The sequence below is a fragment of the Cebus imitator genome, unplaced genomic scaffold (genome assembly GCF_001604975.1).
Source record: "Cebus imitator isolate Cc_AM_T3 unplaced genomic scaffold, Cebus_imitator-1.0 Scaffold560, whole genome shotgun sequence".
In the NCBI taxonomy this organism is placed as follows: Eukaryota; Metazoa; Chordata; class Mammalia; order Primates; family Cebidae; genus Cebus; species Cebus imitator.
Genome location: NW_016107875.1, coordinates 945,853 through 958,300, shown reverse-complemented (window position 1 = coordinate 958,300; position 12,448 = coordinate 945,853).

Genomic DNA, 12,448 nt, shown 5'->3' with positions numbered 1-12,448 from the left:
AAAAAAAAAAAAAAGAATTCCAGCTGCCTATGTTACAGATATCAACAAGCTAGTCCTAAAACTTATGTAAAAATGCAAGGGACCCAGAATAATCAAAACAATCTTTAAAAAAAACACAGTTGGAGAACTTACACTTCCTAATTTCAAAACTTACTACAAAGCTATATAATATGGTGTGGTGCTGACATAAGATAGAAATATACATCAATGGAATATAATTCAGAGTCCAGAAATAAACCCTCTTACATTTATGGTCAATAATGATGCTAAGATAATTAACGAAGGAAAGAATACTCTTTCCAACACATGTGATTGAGACAACTGGATATTCACATATAAAAGAATGAAGTTAAACCTTCAACATCACACTGAGCACAAAAATTATTTCAAAGGGAATTATGGATCGAAATATAAGAGCTAAACCTATAAAACACATAGAAGAAAACATAGGAATAAATTTTCTTGATTTAAATTAGAGAATGGTTTGTTAAATATGACACTAACAACCAAAGTGACAAAAGAAAAATGTATCTGTATAAATTGGACTTCACCAGAATTTAAAACTTTTGTGCTTCAAAGAATATCATCCAGACATTGAAAAGACCACCTACTAAATGGGATAAAATATTTGCAAATTACGTAGTTGATAAGGGACTTGTATTTAAAATATATAAATAACTCTTCCAGTTCAACAGTAAAAAGACAACCCCATTTACAAAATGAACAAAGGATATGAGTAGACATTTTCCAAAAAAGATATATGAATAGCCAGTTAGCACATAAAAAGGTGTTCAACATCATTAGTCATTAGGGAAATGCAAATCAAAACCAAAATGAGATACCATTTTACATCCATTAAGATGGCTAAAAAGATGTTTTAAAATATACAATAACAAGTCAGGCACAGTGGCTTATGCCTGTAAGCCCAGCACTTAGGGAGGCTAAGGTGGGCAGATCACTTGAGGTCAGGAGTTTCAGACCAGCCTAGCCAACATGGTGAAACCCAGTTTCTACTAAAAATACAAAACAATGAGCCAGACATGGTGGCACGCGCTTGTTATTCCAGTTACTAGGGAAGCTGAGGCAGAAGAATCACTTGAACCCAGGAAATGGAGGTTGCAGTGAGCTAAGAACTGCGTTCCAGCCTGGGCAACAGATGAAGACTCCATCTCAAAAATAAAATAAACAATAGCAAGTGTTGATGAAGATATGGAGAAATTGGAATCCTTATTGGTTGCTGGTGGGAATGTAAAATAGTGTCACTGTTTTGGAAAATAGGTTGGCACTTCCTCAAAAATTAAACATAGCGTTACCATATGACCCAGCAATTCCACTCCTAGGTATACACCCAAGAGACATGAAAATATATGTCCACACAATAACTTTTACACAAAAGTTCAAAGCAGCATTATTCATAATAGTCCAGAAGTGAAAACAACTCAAATATCTCTCAAATGATGAATGAATATCATTTTAAATGTGTTTTTTTTTTTTTTTTTTTTAGAAAATTTTTTTTTTTTTTTTTTTTTTTTTTTAACTGTTTTTTTTTCCCAGGTGCTCTGTCCCAGGGATTTAGGGCTTTATGAGTTTCCGTTATGCTGCCGCTTTCTTTTTTTTTTTTTTTTTAGCCTCGCTCTCTTGCCCAGCCTGGAGTACAGCGGTGCAACCTCGGCGGCCCACTGCAACCTCTGCCTCCCTGGTTCAAGTGATTCTCCTTCCTCAGCCTCCTGAGTAGCTGGGACTACAGGTGCGTGCCACCACGCCCGGCTAACTTTTTGTATTTTTAGCAGAGATGGGGTTTCACTGTGTTAGCCAGGATGGTCTCGATCTTCTGACCTGGTGATCTGCCTGTCTCAGCCTCCTAAAGTGCTGGGATTACAGGTGAGAGCCACCTCGCCCGGCCTTAAATGTGATATATTTACACAATAGAATATTCAACAATGAAAAGGAATGAAGTACTGATAGACGGTACATTGTAGATGAACTTTGAAAAACATTTTGCTAAGTAAAAGACCACATATTCTATGAGTCCATTTATATGAGTTGTCCAGTCAGGCAAATCTACAGAGACAGAAAGTAGTTGACTATGACTGGGGGTGTGAGGGTTGGAGGATGTTGATAGGAAACGGGGAGTATATGCTAATGGATACAGGATTTTTTCCTGGGATGATGAAAATGTTCTAAAATTGATTGTCATGATGGTTGCACAACTTTTGTAATATTCTGTCATCAACTGAATACTTTAAATAGGTGCATTGTATGGTATGTGAATTATATCCCAATAAAGCTATTATCTAAAAAGCAGAGAGAGAAGGGTTACATCTCCCCTGAGCTCAAGAGACTTCAAACAGCAGCTGGACTTGCAGTTGCACTCCCTTCCTCCTGGATCTTCCTTCCTGACTGCCTGTGGACAACAGGCTTTTGTCCTTTCCCGTAGGGTTCCAGCCTGTTCATCATCTTCCTTTGCTGACTCCCTGCTCTGTGGATTTCAGGCTTGCTTAGCCAGCCCCATCACTGTGTAAGCCAATTCCTTGTAACAAACAAACTTGTTCTGTCGTACTGGTTGAAACCTGTTATGGAAACCAGTGGTCAAGAGTTGATCTAAATATTTATCTCAAGAACTTGGGGTAGGTATCTAGTTGAGGATTTAGGGACCATGGATTCTGCCAAATATCAAATCACCATTCGCTTTTAGAATGATTGTTGATGAGGTTTTGGTCAGAGGGAATAGCAGTAGTTGGGATTGGAAGAGCACCCTCCAGTAAAATCGTATTGATTCTTTCCTCCTCCAAGGTGAAGAGCTCTCTCTCTTCTTGACCATGAGCTTAATTGTTAAGCTCAATGGGTAAAGTAAACAAAAAGCTGTAGTATTATGGGGGGCCAGAGAACCTTTATTGCCTAACTTGATGTTTCCCCTGCTCTGGAGAATCATGCATTATTTTAACACCCTTGGTTATATGCATGCTCTCACTCCTCTCAAACACCGTAATTGATTAATGAGTTTGGAGAAGATAACGGCCAGGCATAGCCTAGCCACATTCTCTTTCTTTCTCTGGGAACTGAACTTTCTGCAGGGAGCCCACACTTCCCTTTGCTCTACCATTCCATAAATTTTACTTATACAGTAAGTGCTCATGTAATGTTGTTAAGTTCTTGGAAACTGACTTTAAGTGAAATGAAACATAATGAAACCAGTTTTACCATGGCTAACTGATATAACAAGAGTTAAGTTTCTATGGCATATTTCTATCATAAAAACATCACCAAACTTCTAAATAAAGACCTAAAACACTTCTAACATTAAACATTAAAATAAATGCGAGTTAGGGTTGGGCGCAGTGGCTCACACCTGTAATCCCAGCACTTTGGAAGGCCAAGGTGGGCAGATCACAAGGTCAGGAGTTTGAGACCAGCCTGACCAACATGGTGAAACCCCGTCTCTACTAGTTACAAGAAATTAGTTGGGCATGGCGGCCCGCAGCTATAATCCCAGCTACTCGGGAGGCTGAGGCAGGAGAATCGCTTGAATCCAGGAGGCGGAGGTTGCAGTGAGCCAAGATCACGCCATTGTACTCCAGCCTGGGCAACAGGGTAAGACTCTGGCTCAAAATAAGTAAATAAATAAAATAAAATGTGAGCTTACCATATATTAAGAAAGATTAATAAAGATAAGCAGGGTAATTATTTACCTAATTTTTGATGAATCAGTGAGTGAGGGCAGTATTGAGATTATAGGCATGAGACACTGCATCCAGCCTATACTTTATCTCATACTTTATCATTTGATTCAGAATTTGAAAGGGATGGTAGTCATTGGCCCCCTCAGAGACCTCAGCATGAGACAGTAGAAGAAGCAATTTACAAAAAAGTTTTGGACGTGCACAATAGTAATGCCTAAAGTAATAATAAAATTCTTAGACTTTTTAAAGAGTCAGAAGGGATCCTGGAGATAATCTAGCAGCTAGATTCTAACCCATAAAGGTTAAGTAATGTGTCAAAGCTACCCAGCCTTCTAGTGACACATCAGAACTACAATCCAAATTTTCTTTTGACCCACTGCACTGTCCACCATGCCCTGCTGCTTCCTTAATATGCTGAGACTTTTAAAAATATCAAATTATGCAATTTTTTTCTCATTTTATCTGTTTCCCTAAGGATCAGACTTTTCTCATTGCTATAAACAAAGAAATAAATGCACTTCAGGTTAAATAATTTTCCCATGGCAATATGGCTTATCAGAGGTAGCTCTGGAAGTGAAACATAGTACTCTAATTTTAGTTCAAGGCTGTACTTATTTATTTTTTCTGTCAAAATGCCAAACTGAAATAAATAGAAGAGTGGGATACCATGGAAATAGAGTTGCTATGGCAGAGGCTGTGGTTTATGTGTTAATTCAGCCAACGATCTCTGGTTCCTTTTCTGGCATGATGTCACAGTATGTTGTGAGATTAAAATTTCCTCCAAAAGAATTGAAGGAAATAAATAGAATGGGGTGTCACTACCTAACTCCTAAGGCCTGTGATCTTAATTAACTCTGATGTTGACTACCTCCCCAGATCTGTAAGGTCCAAAGGTAAACTTTCAGACAGTAAAATGAAAGTTTAAGTAAAATTCTAGAAGCAGTTAACTTACACATTATTCATTAGAGTAATAGAATTTAGCACTTGTATTTATAGGTTTCTTTAAATAACTATTCCTTAGTTTTATTGGTGGAAATGCTGTAATGTGAAAGATACACATTAGGCTGCAATTAGGACAGCATAGAGAATTACTTTATGAACCTGTAATCTGTTAATGAAGCCATTACTCTGAGTTTCTACAAAATCTACAACTGAATTTGATTTGATTTCTAACCAAACATCTTTAATCTTACTTGCTTTCCATGCTGAGAATTAAATCATTCATTCGTTCACAAAGTAGTTTTTAAGCTACTGCAAATCAGGTACTGTTTCAGGCATTGGGAATAGCATGATAAGTAGAACAAAGTTTCTGACCTCACTGAACAGAAGGTAGTACAAAATAATAAGCATAATAGAACCCCTTAGTTGCTGCTATTACAAATAGGCACACCTCCTGTTTAATAAAGTTATTACACTTGTGTCCTTAAAAAGGAAAATACTGTGGTCAAATACATTTGGGAAATTATGCAACTATAGTCCCTTTTTAATGTTTCAGAATATACATTAGCTTATTAAAGACCTTACACTATTACACAGTAAAGAAATCTGTTTGACTTATTTGACTACTTAAATTTCATTTTTCTCTTTTGGAATAGTGCTTCTTAACATCTTGTGAATGAATGTTTCAAGAAGTCATTTTTAGAAAATACTAAGCTGCAGGAACTCATTATTATATATGAGATAAGGAGCTAATATCCAAAATATACAAGGACCCCAGACTATTCAATAACAAGAAAACAAGTAACCCTATTAAAAATGGGCAAAGGACTTGAATAGCTATTTCTCAATAGAAGACATGCAAATGGCCAATAGATATATGAAAAGATGTTTGACATCTCTAATTATCAGAGCAATGCAAATTAAAACCATAATGAGATGTCACCTCACACCTGTTAGATTATACATTATTGAAAAGTTGAAAGACAGCAAGTGTTGGTGAGGACGTGGAGTAAAAGGAACCTTGTACACTGTTGCTGGGAATGTAAATTACTACAGCCATTTTGGAAAACACTATAGAGGTTCCTCAAAAAACTAAAAATAATTACCATAAAATCCAGCAATCTCACTAAGGGGTGTGTGCACAAGGGGAACGAAATCAGTATGCTGAAAGAATGTCTCTACTCCCATGTCCATTGTGGCAGTATTCATATTAGCCAAGATATAGAAACAACCTAAATGTTCATTAATGGGTCTTTTAAATGTGATGTATATACACAATGGAATACTACTCAGCCTTTAAAACAATAGGGAATTCTATCATTTGTGACAACAAGGATGAACCTAGTGGATATTATGTTAAGTGGAATAAGCTAGGCACAGTGTATGATCCACTTAAAAAAGTCTAAATCTAAATCTAACAAATCTAAGCGAAACTTCTAGAAGTAGAGAGTAAAACGGTGGTTACCAGAGTCTTGGGGACGGGACAGCGGGTGAACAGGAAAGGAGAGATATTTGTTAATGGGTACAAAGTTACAGATAGATAGGAGTAAGTCCTGGTGTTCTACTGCATGGCAAGGTGAGTATAGCCAATAATAATATATTGTATACTTCAAAAGAGCTGAGAGAGAGGGTTTTTAATGTTCTCACCACAAAGAAACAATAAATATTTGAGGTGGTAGATATGCTAATTACTCTGATGTGATCATTCCACAACTTATACATGTATTGAAATATCACTTTGACACCAGGCACGGTGGCTCATGGCTGTAATCCTGGCACTTTCGGAAGCTGAGACAGGTGGATTGCTTGAGCTCAGGAGATTGAGATCAGCCTGGGCAACATACCAAAACCCCTCTACAAAAAAATACAAAAATTAGCCCGGCATGGTGGTGCATGCCTGTAATCCCAGCTACTCAGGAGGCTGAGGCACGAGAAACACCTGAGCCCAGAAGGTGGAGGCTGCAGTGAGCTGAGATGGTGCTACTGCACTTTAGTCTGGGTGACAGAGTGAGACTCAAAAAATTAAAAAAAAAAAAAAAAAAGAGTATCACTTTGTGCTCCATAAATAATACAATTATTACTTGTCAATTAAAAACAAAATAAAACCAAAAACCAAAAACCAAACCCCGGAATTTTGGAATCAGCCATTTCTCCCAAGAAATCCTGGTTTCTTCTAATGGGAAATGATATTTCAAGACCACAGTGTAGTCACTGTTTCTAAGCCTTTTCAGTGAACAGAACTGCATACAATAGGTATAATGTCTTATAAATTGTGAACCCAGAAAACCTGAGACAGTTTCAGTTAATTTAGAAAGTGTATTTTGCCAAGGCTGAGGACCCGCACCCATGACACGGCCTCAGGAGTCCTGATGACATGCGCCCAAGGTGGCAGGGGCACAGCTTGCTTTCGTACTTTTTTTTTGAGACTCGCTCTATTGCCCAGGCTGGTGTGCAGTGGTGCCATCTTGGCTCATTGCAACTTCCGCCTCCCAGGTTCAAGCGATTCTCCAGTCTCAGCCTCCCAAATAGCTGGGATTATAGGCACACTCCACCCTGCCCAGCTAATTTTTGTACTTTTAGTAGAGATGGGGTTTCACCATGCTGGCCAGGCTGTTCTTGAACTCCTGACCTTAAGTGATCCACCCGCCTCGGCCTCCCAAAGTGCTGGGATTACAGGCATGAGCCACCTTCCCTGGCCTGGTTTTGTACATTTTAGGGAGATATGAGACATCAATGTGTGTAAGATGTACATTGGTTCAGTATGGAAAGGTGGGACAGCTTGAGGTGAAAGCAGGGCAACTCAAAGCAGGGAGGAGGCGTCCAGGTCACAGGTAGATAAGATTCAAATGGTTGCATCCTTTTAAGTTTCTGATTAGCCTCTCCAAATGAGGCAATCAGATATGCATTTATCTCAGGGAGCAGAGGGGTGACTTTGAATAGAATGGGAGGCAGATTTGCTATAAGCAGTTCCCAGCTCCAGTGATTTTGGGGCTCCAAGATTTATTTTCCTTTTCAGAGTTTATACTAACATTTCCATTTTAAATTATAACTACAAGGTTTTTAGTTAACTTCTATATTACATCTATATCTCCTTTCCTCCACACCAAGAACCCTAGTTCTCAAGGTAACAGGGTATAATAGAATTTAAAAATGTCATCACTTTAATTTACTTTTTCCCATATAAAACCAACAGTCTCACAATAATAATCATAGTTATTTTAGAATAACAACATATTACTACTGACAGTTAATATTAATAATACAATCACCACCAACTGCTGTAAATGGTAAATAATTTTACATATGTTATCCCCATTCTTTCCCCAGTTTTAAATTGTATCATAGCTACCCTGTCAGATCATATAACCTTTATATTTTATCATCTGCCTCCATTTTAAATTTCATTTTGTCTTAGTTATACAGGCAACTTCCTCTCTTCATCTTCTCTTAAGGCATTTTGTGTGTGTGTTTCCCTTTTTCCTTCTAGTTTAGTGTTTATCATTACTATATATATATATATATATATATATATTTTTTTTTTTTTTTTTTTTTTCAGAGATGGGGTTTTACTGTGTTGCCCAGGTTGGCCTCAAACTGCTGGGCTCAAGCAGTCCTCCTGGTTCAGCCACTCGAGTAGCTGGAACCACAGGTGTGCACCACCACACCCAGCTAATTTTTGTATTTTTTCTAGAGACAGGGTCTTGCCATGTTGCCCAGGCTGGTCTGAAACTCCTGGGCTCAAGTGATCCGCCCACTTTGGCCTCCCAGAGTGCTGGAATTACAGGCAAGAGCCATTGCGTCTGGCCACCATTATAGTTTTTTTTTTTTTTTTTTTTTATTTTATAATTTTGATCTGTGTCTTGAGTGTGTCTTTATGATGTACTTTAATTTTTTTGTAGGAATGTTATTCTGCTCTTTATTCTCTTTTTTTCTTTTAGTACATTTGGGATTTGGCCTTAGTATTTTTCTATTGTTTGTTCTTAAGTAAAATTAGTTTTCTTGAATTTCTAAATGGTAGCTAGGTTCATATAGATTTCCTGGCTCTGCTTTCCTTATTTATATTTGATCTGGATCTCCTTTTTATGTGTTGTCCCTATCCTGATTTTGATCCCGCACCCAGCAGTTTCTCTCAGAGCTGTGTCCTCTGTGTCCTGGAAGTGAGATTTGGTTAGTCAGTATTGGAAACTCAGAGGGGCTAGAATGTCCCCACCCCTTTAGGTCTTACTGGGTTTCCTTGTGCTCATCTGCAAAGAAAATGGGCAAAATCCCTTCCAGTTTCAGTTGCCACTAACAGATTGACCCATTGTGCTTTCCAGTGAATGTCTGTTGCTCTTTGGGTTCTCCTGTTTTCAGTCCGTCAAATGTCCCATTGGCTCTGTTTCCTATCTTTCCCACACTCCAACATCATGTAGGTGTTGTGACTGATGGTGATGTGTCCCCACATGCTTATATTTTGTGGTTTGTGGGGATGCCTTGCCGTCTTCTTTGACTGTAAATGTTATCCATGAGTTTTAATTTTGTTGTCTAGTTTCTTTGTTTATATGTAGGGGTTTGAGAAGATCCAAAACCATGCTCTCATTGCCATCTTTCTAGAAGCCCTATAACTTTCAGGGAACAGAAATTTAATATATTTTATGTAATACATTTTATTTTTTAAAAATAATTCTTCTAAAATAATTTTAATCTTACAGAAAATTGCAAGAATAATACAGAGACTTCTTTTTATCCTTAGATGTCCTAATAAATTTTAACGTTTTACCATATTACCTTATTCTCTCTCATTTTGTATGTAAAACATATTAAAATCCAGTAAAATCATTATAATCAATACATTAAAATTGATATAATACTACCATCCAATCTGCAGACTGCATTCAAATTTCACTGATTGTCTCCATAATGTCCTTTATAATCACCCTTTCCTTTCTGACCCAGGAACCAATGGAAGATCATGTGTTGAATTTAATTGTTATGTCGCTTTAACCTCCTTCAACTTGGAAATTCCTCAGTTTTTCCATGTCTTTCATGTTGACAGTTTAAAAGAGAACAGGTGATTAATTTGTAGAATGTCCCTAGACTTGAGCTTGCCATAAGTTTCTCATGGTTAGATTCAGGTCATTTGTTCATAGTGGGTTTTTTATGGAGGTGTACCACAGAAGTGATGCTATGTTCTCAGCGCAGCATCAGAAGACAACAATGTTAATTTGTCCTATTTCTATCAGTGTTGACTTTTATCACTTGGTTAAGATGGTGTCTGCCGAATTTCTTCACAGTAAAATTAATAAGTATTTTGTACTTACTAGGTTAAAAGTTGTTAATAAGTATTTTGTGGAGAGCTACTTTTATGTTATATAAATATCGTGTTCTTCATCACATTCCCCAGTCCCCACACTGGCTTTAGCATCTATTATTGGTTCTTACCTAAATCAATTATTACTATAACGGGTGACAAATGATGCTATTTTAATTCCTTTATTCTTCCTACATTTACTAGTTGGCATTCTATTATAAGGTAAAGTTTTCCTTGGCCTAGTGCAGTGGCTCATGCCTGTAATCCCAGCACTTTGGGAGGCAAAGGCAGGTGCACTTGAGGCAGGAGTTTGAAACTAGCCTGGTCAACATAGTGAGACCCCCATCTCTACAAAAGAAAAAAAGTCAAAAGATTAACTGGGTATGATGGTGCATGCCTGTAGTCTCACCTAAAGGGGAAGCTGAGGCAGGAGAATCATTTGAATCCAGGAGTTCAAGGCTGCAGTGAGCCATGCTTGTGTCACTGCACTCCAGCCTGGGTGACAGAGTGAGACTGTCTCTTTAAAAAAAATAAAAAAATTAAAAAAAAAAAAAGCTTTCTCTTTTCCCTCATTTATCTCTTTTATTCAATGGATGATAATCTGTTGCTGTCATTTATTTTGATATTCAAATTGTTCCAGATTTAGCTAATGAGAGCCCTTCAAACTGGGACTTCTCCTTCTAACATGTCCTCATCATTCTTTGAGTGCTTCCCAACTTTCGTGATGAACAAGACGTTTCAGGAACATTTTGTACTGTCCTTATTCCATCCCTAAAACCAACCATTTCTTCAAGATTTCTGGATTCTGTTAGTGGAGAATGGTATTCAGAAGCCTCCATCTGGGTGCTGGTTGTGATCATTGCTACTAGGAAATCACTGCTTCCAGGTTTAGTCTTCTCTCTTTCCGAACTGTTAATTCCCTTCTGTGACAGTGGGAAACCTGGCTCTCATCTCAATACACTTACTTACTTAGTCTCCCTGTATGTAACTGATCTCCTGACCTTATGGCTGTCTTGCAGACCAAGACATCAGCTTGCATTGAGGCCGTTGTGTAGTTGAAATGAGGCTAGCCCCTTTGCTCTTCCCATTATAACTTGTAAATGCACTACACAAAGCCAGTGAGACCCTTTTCTAAACTAATTCCTATTCTTCATGCAAGAGAGTACATATGAAACTTGGGACTCCATTTATTTAATTTATTATAATTTTGTGAAATTAATTTTGCTGTAGAAATGAATGCATACATATATTAAAATTTCTTTTTAATCTGAAGTTTCTGGCTTTGTGTTCATGAGTTTGTTATGATACAGTGAGAATATTTGCTCAACTGCTTTTTGGTTACACAATTTAACAAACAAGACCTGACCAGCAGGGAAAAAATTAGTGAGAATTTAAAAAAATTAACTACAAGTATCAATTAGTTTTAAAGAGGTGATTTTAAAAGATAACAAAATTCAGCCAGGTACTGTGGCTCACGCCTGAATTTTGGGAGGCCAAGGGGGGCGGATCACGAGGTCAGGAGATCTAGACCATCCTGGCCAACATGGCGAAACCCATCTCTACTAAAATACAAAAAATTAGTCAGGCATGGTGGTGCACGCCTATAGTCCCAGCTACTCGGGAGGCTGAGGCAGGGGAATCACTTGAACCCAGGAGGCGGAGATTGCAGTAAGCCGAGATCGCACCACTAAACTCCAGCCTAGCAACAGAGCGAGACTTCGCCTCAAAAAAAAAGATATCAAAAGTCTCATGTCACTTTTAACTCAAATGTTTTCTAAAATATTTACTACATCATTGTAAGTGTTATTATTACTAATAATAACTTTGATCTGTATGAGCATTACTGTTTTCAAAGCATTTAACAAATATTATCTCACTGTTTTCCCAGCTCTGTGGAGTAGATGATATTATCTATTTTACAGACAGATCATAGGCTTATTGAGGCTATGCAACTTGTTAAAGATTGCCCAACTATTAGGTGGCAGAAATAGTATATAAACAGACTTATTTTAACTTATCATTTATTCATCCCTTTTCATTATTTCATTCCTCTGAATTGGGATTTTTCTGTCATCTCACCTGTCCTGTTTGACAGATTATAAATGAATAACTACTCTCCCATGAATTTACTGATTTTGTCACCTAGGCTTAGATCAATCAACTCTAATAGAGACATATTCAACTTGCCGAAAGTGTCTATTGTCCCGCAGTATTTACTTCCCCTGCATTCCACAGTAATAGTAATGTTTAGCCAGACAAATGGCCACCTCAGAAAAAAGTTCGTTTCCTAGCCTACTTGTCAGGGGGATATGGCCATGCGATAAGGATAGTGATGCTGACATTGCTGAGGAACCTTCCTTCAAATGTGCCTTCTATGCTCCTTTTTTGTTACTTCCTCTATCCTGCTTCCTGGAGCAGAAATTCTGCCTCGTATAATGAGAATTAGGGCTCTACCCAAGGAGTGTCATCAGGGTGGTGAGCTAGAAAAAGACTCCTGGGTCCAAGGCCGGATGTGGTGGCTCATGCTTGTAATCCCAGC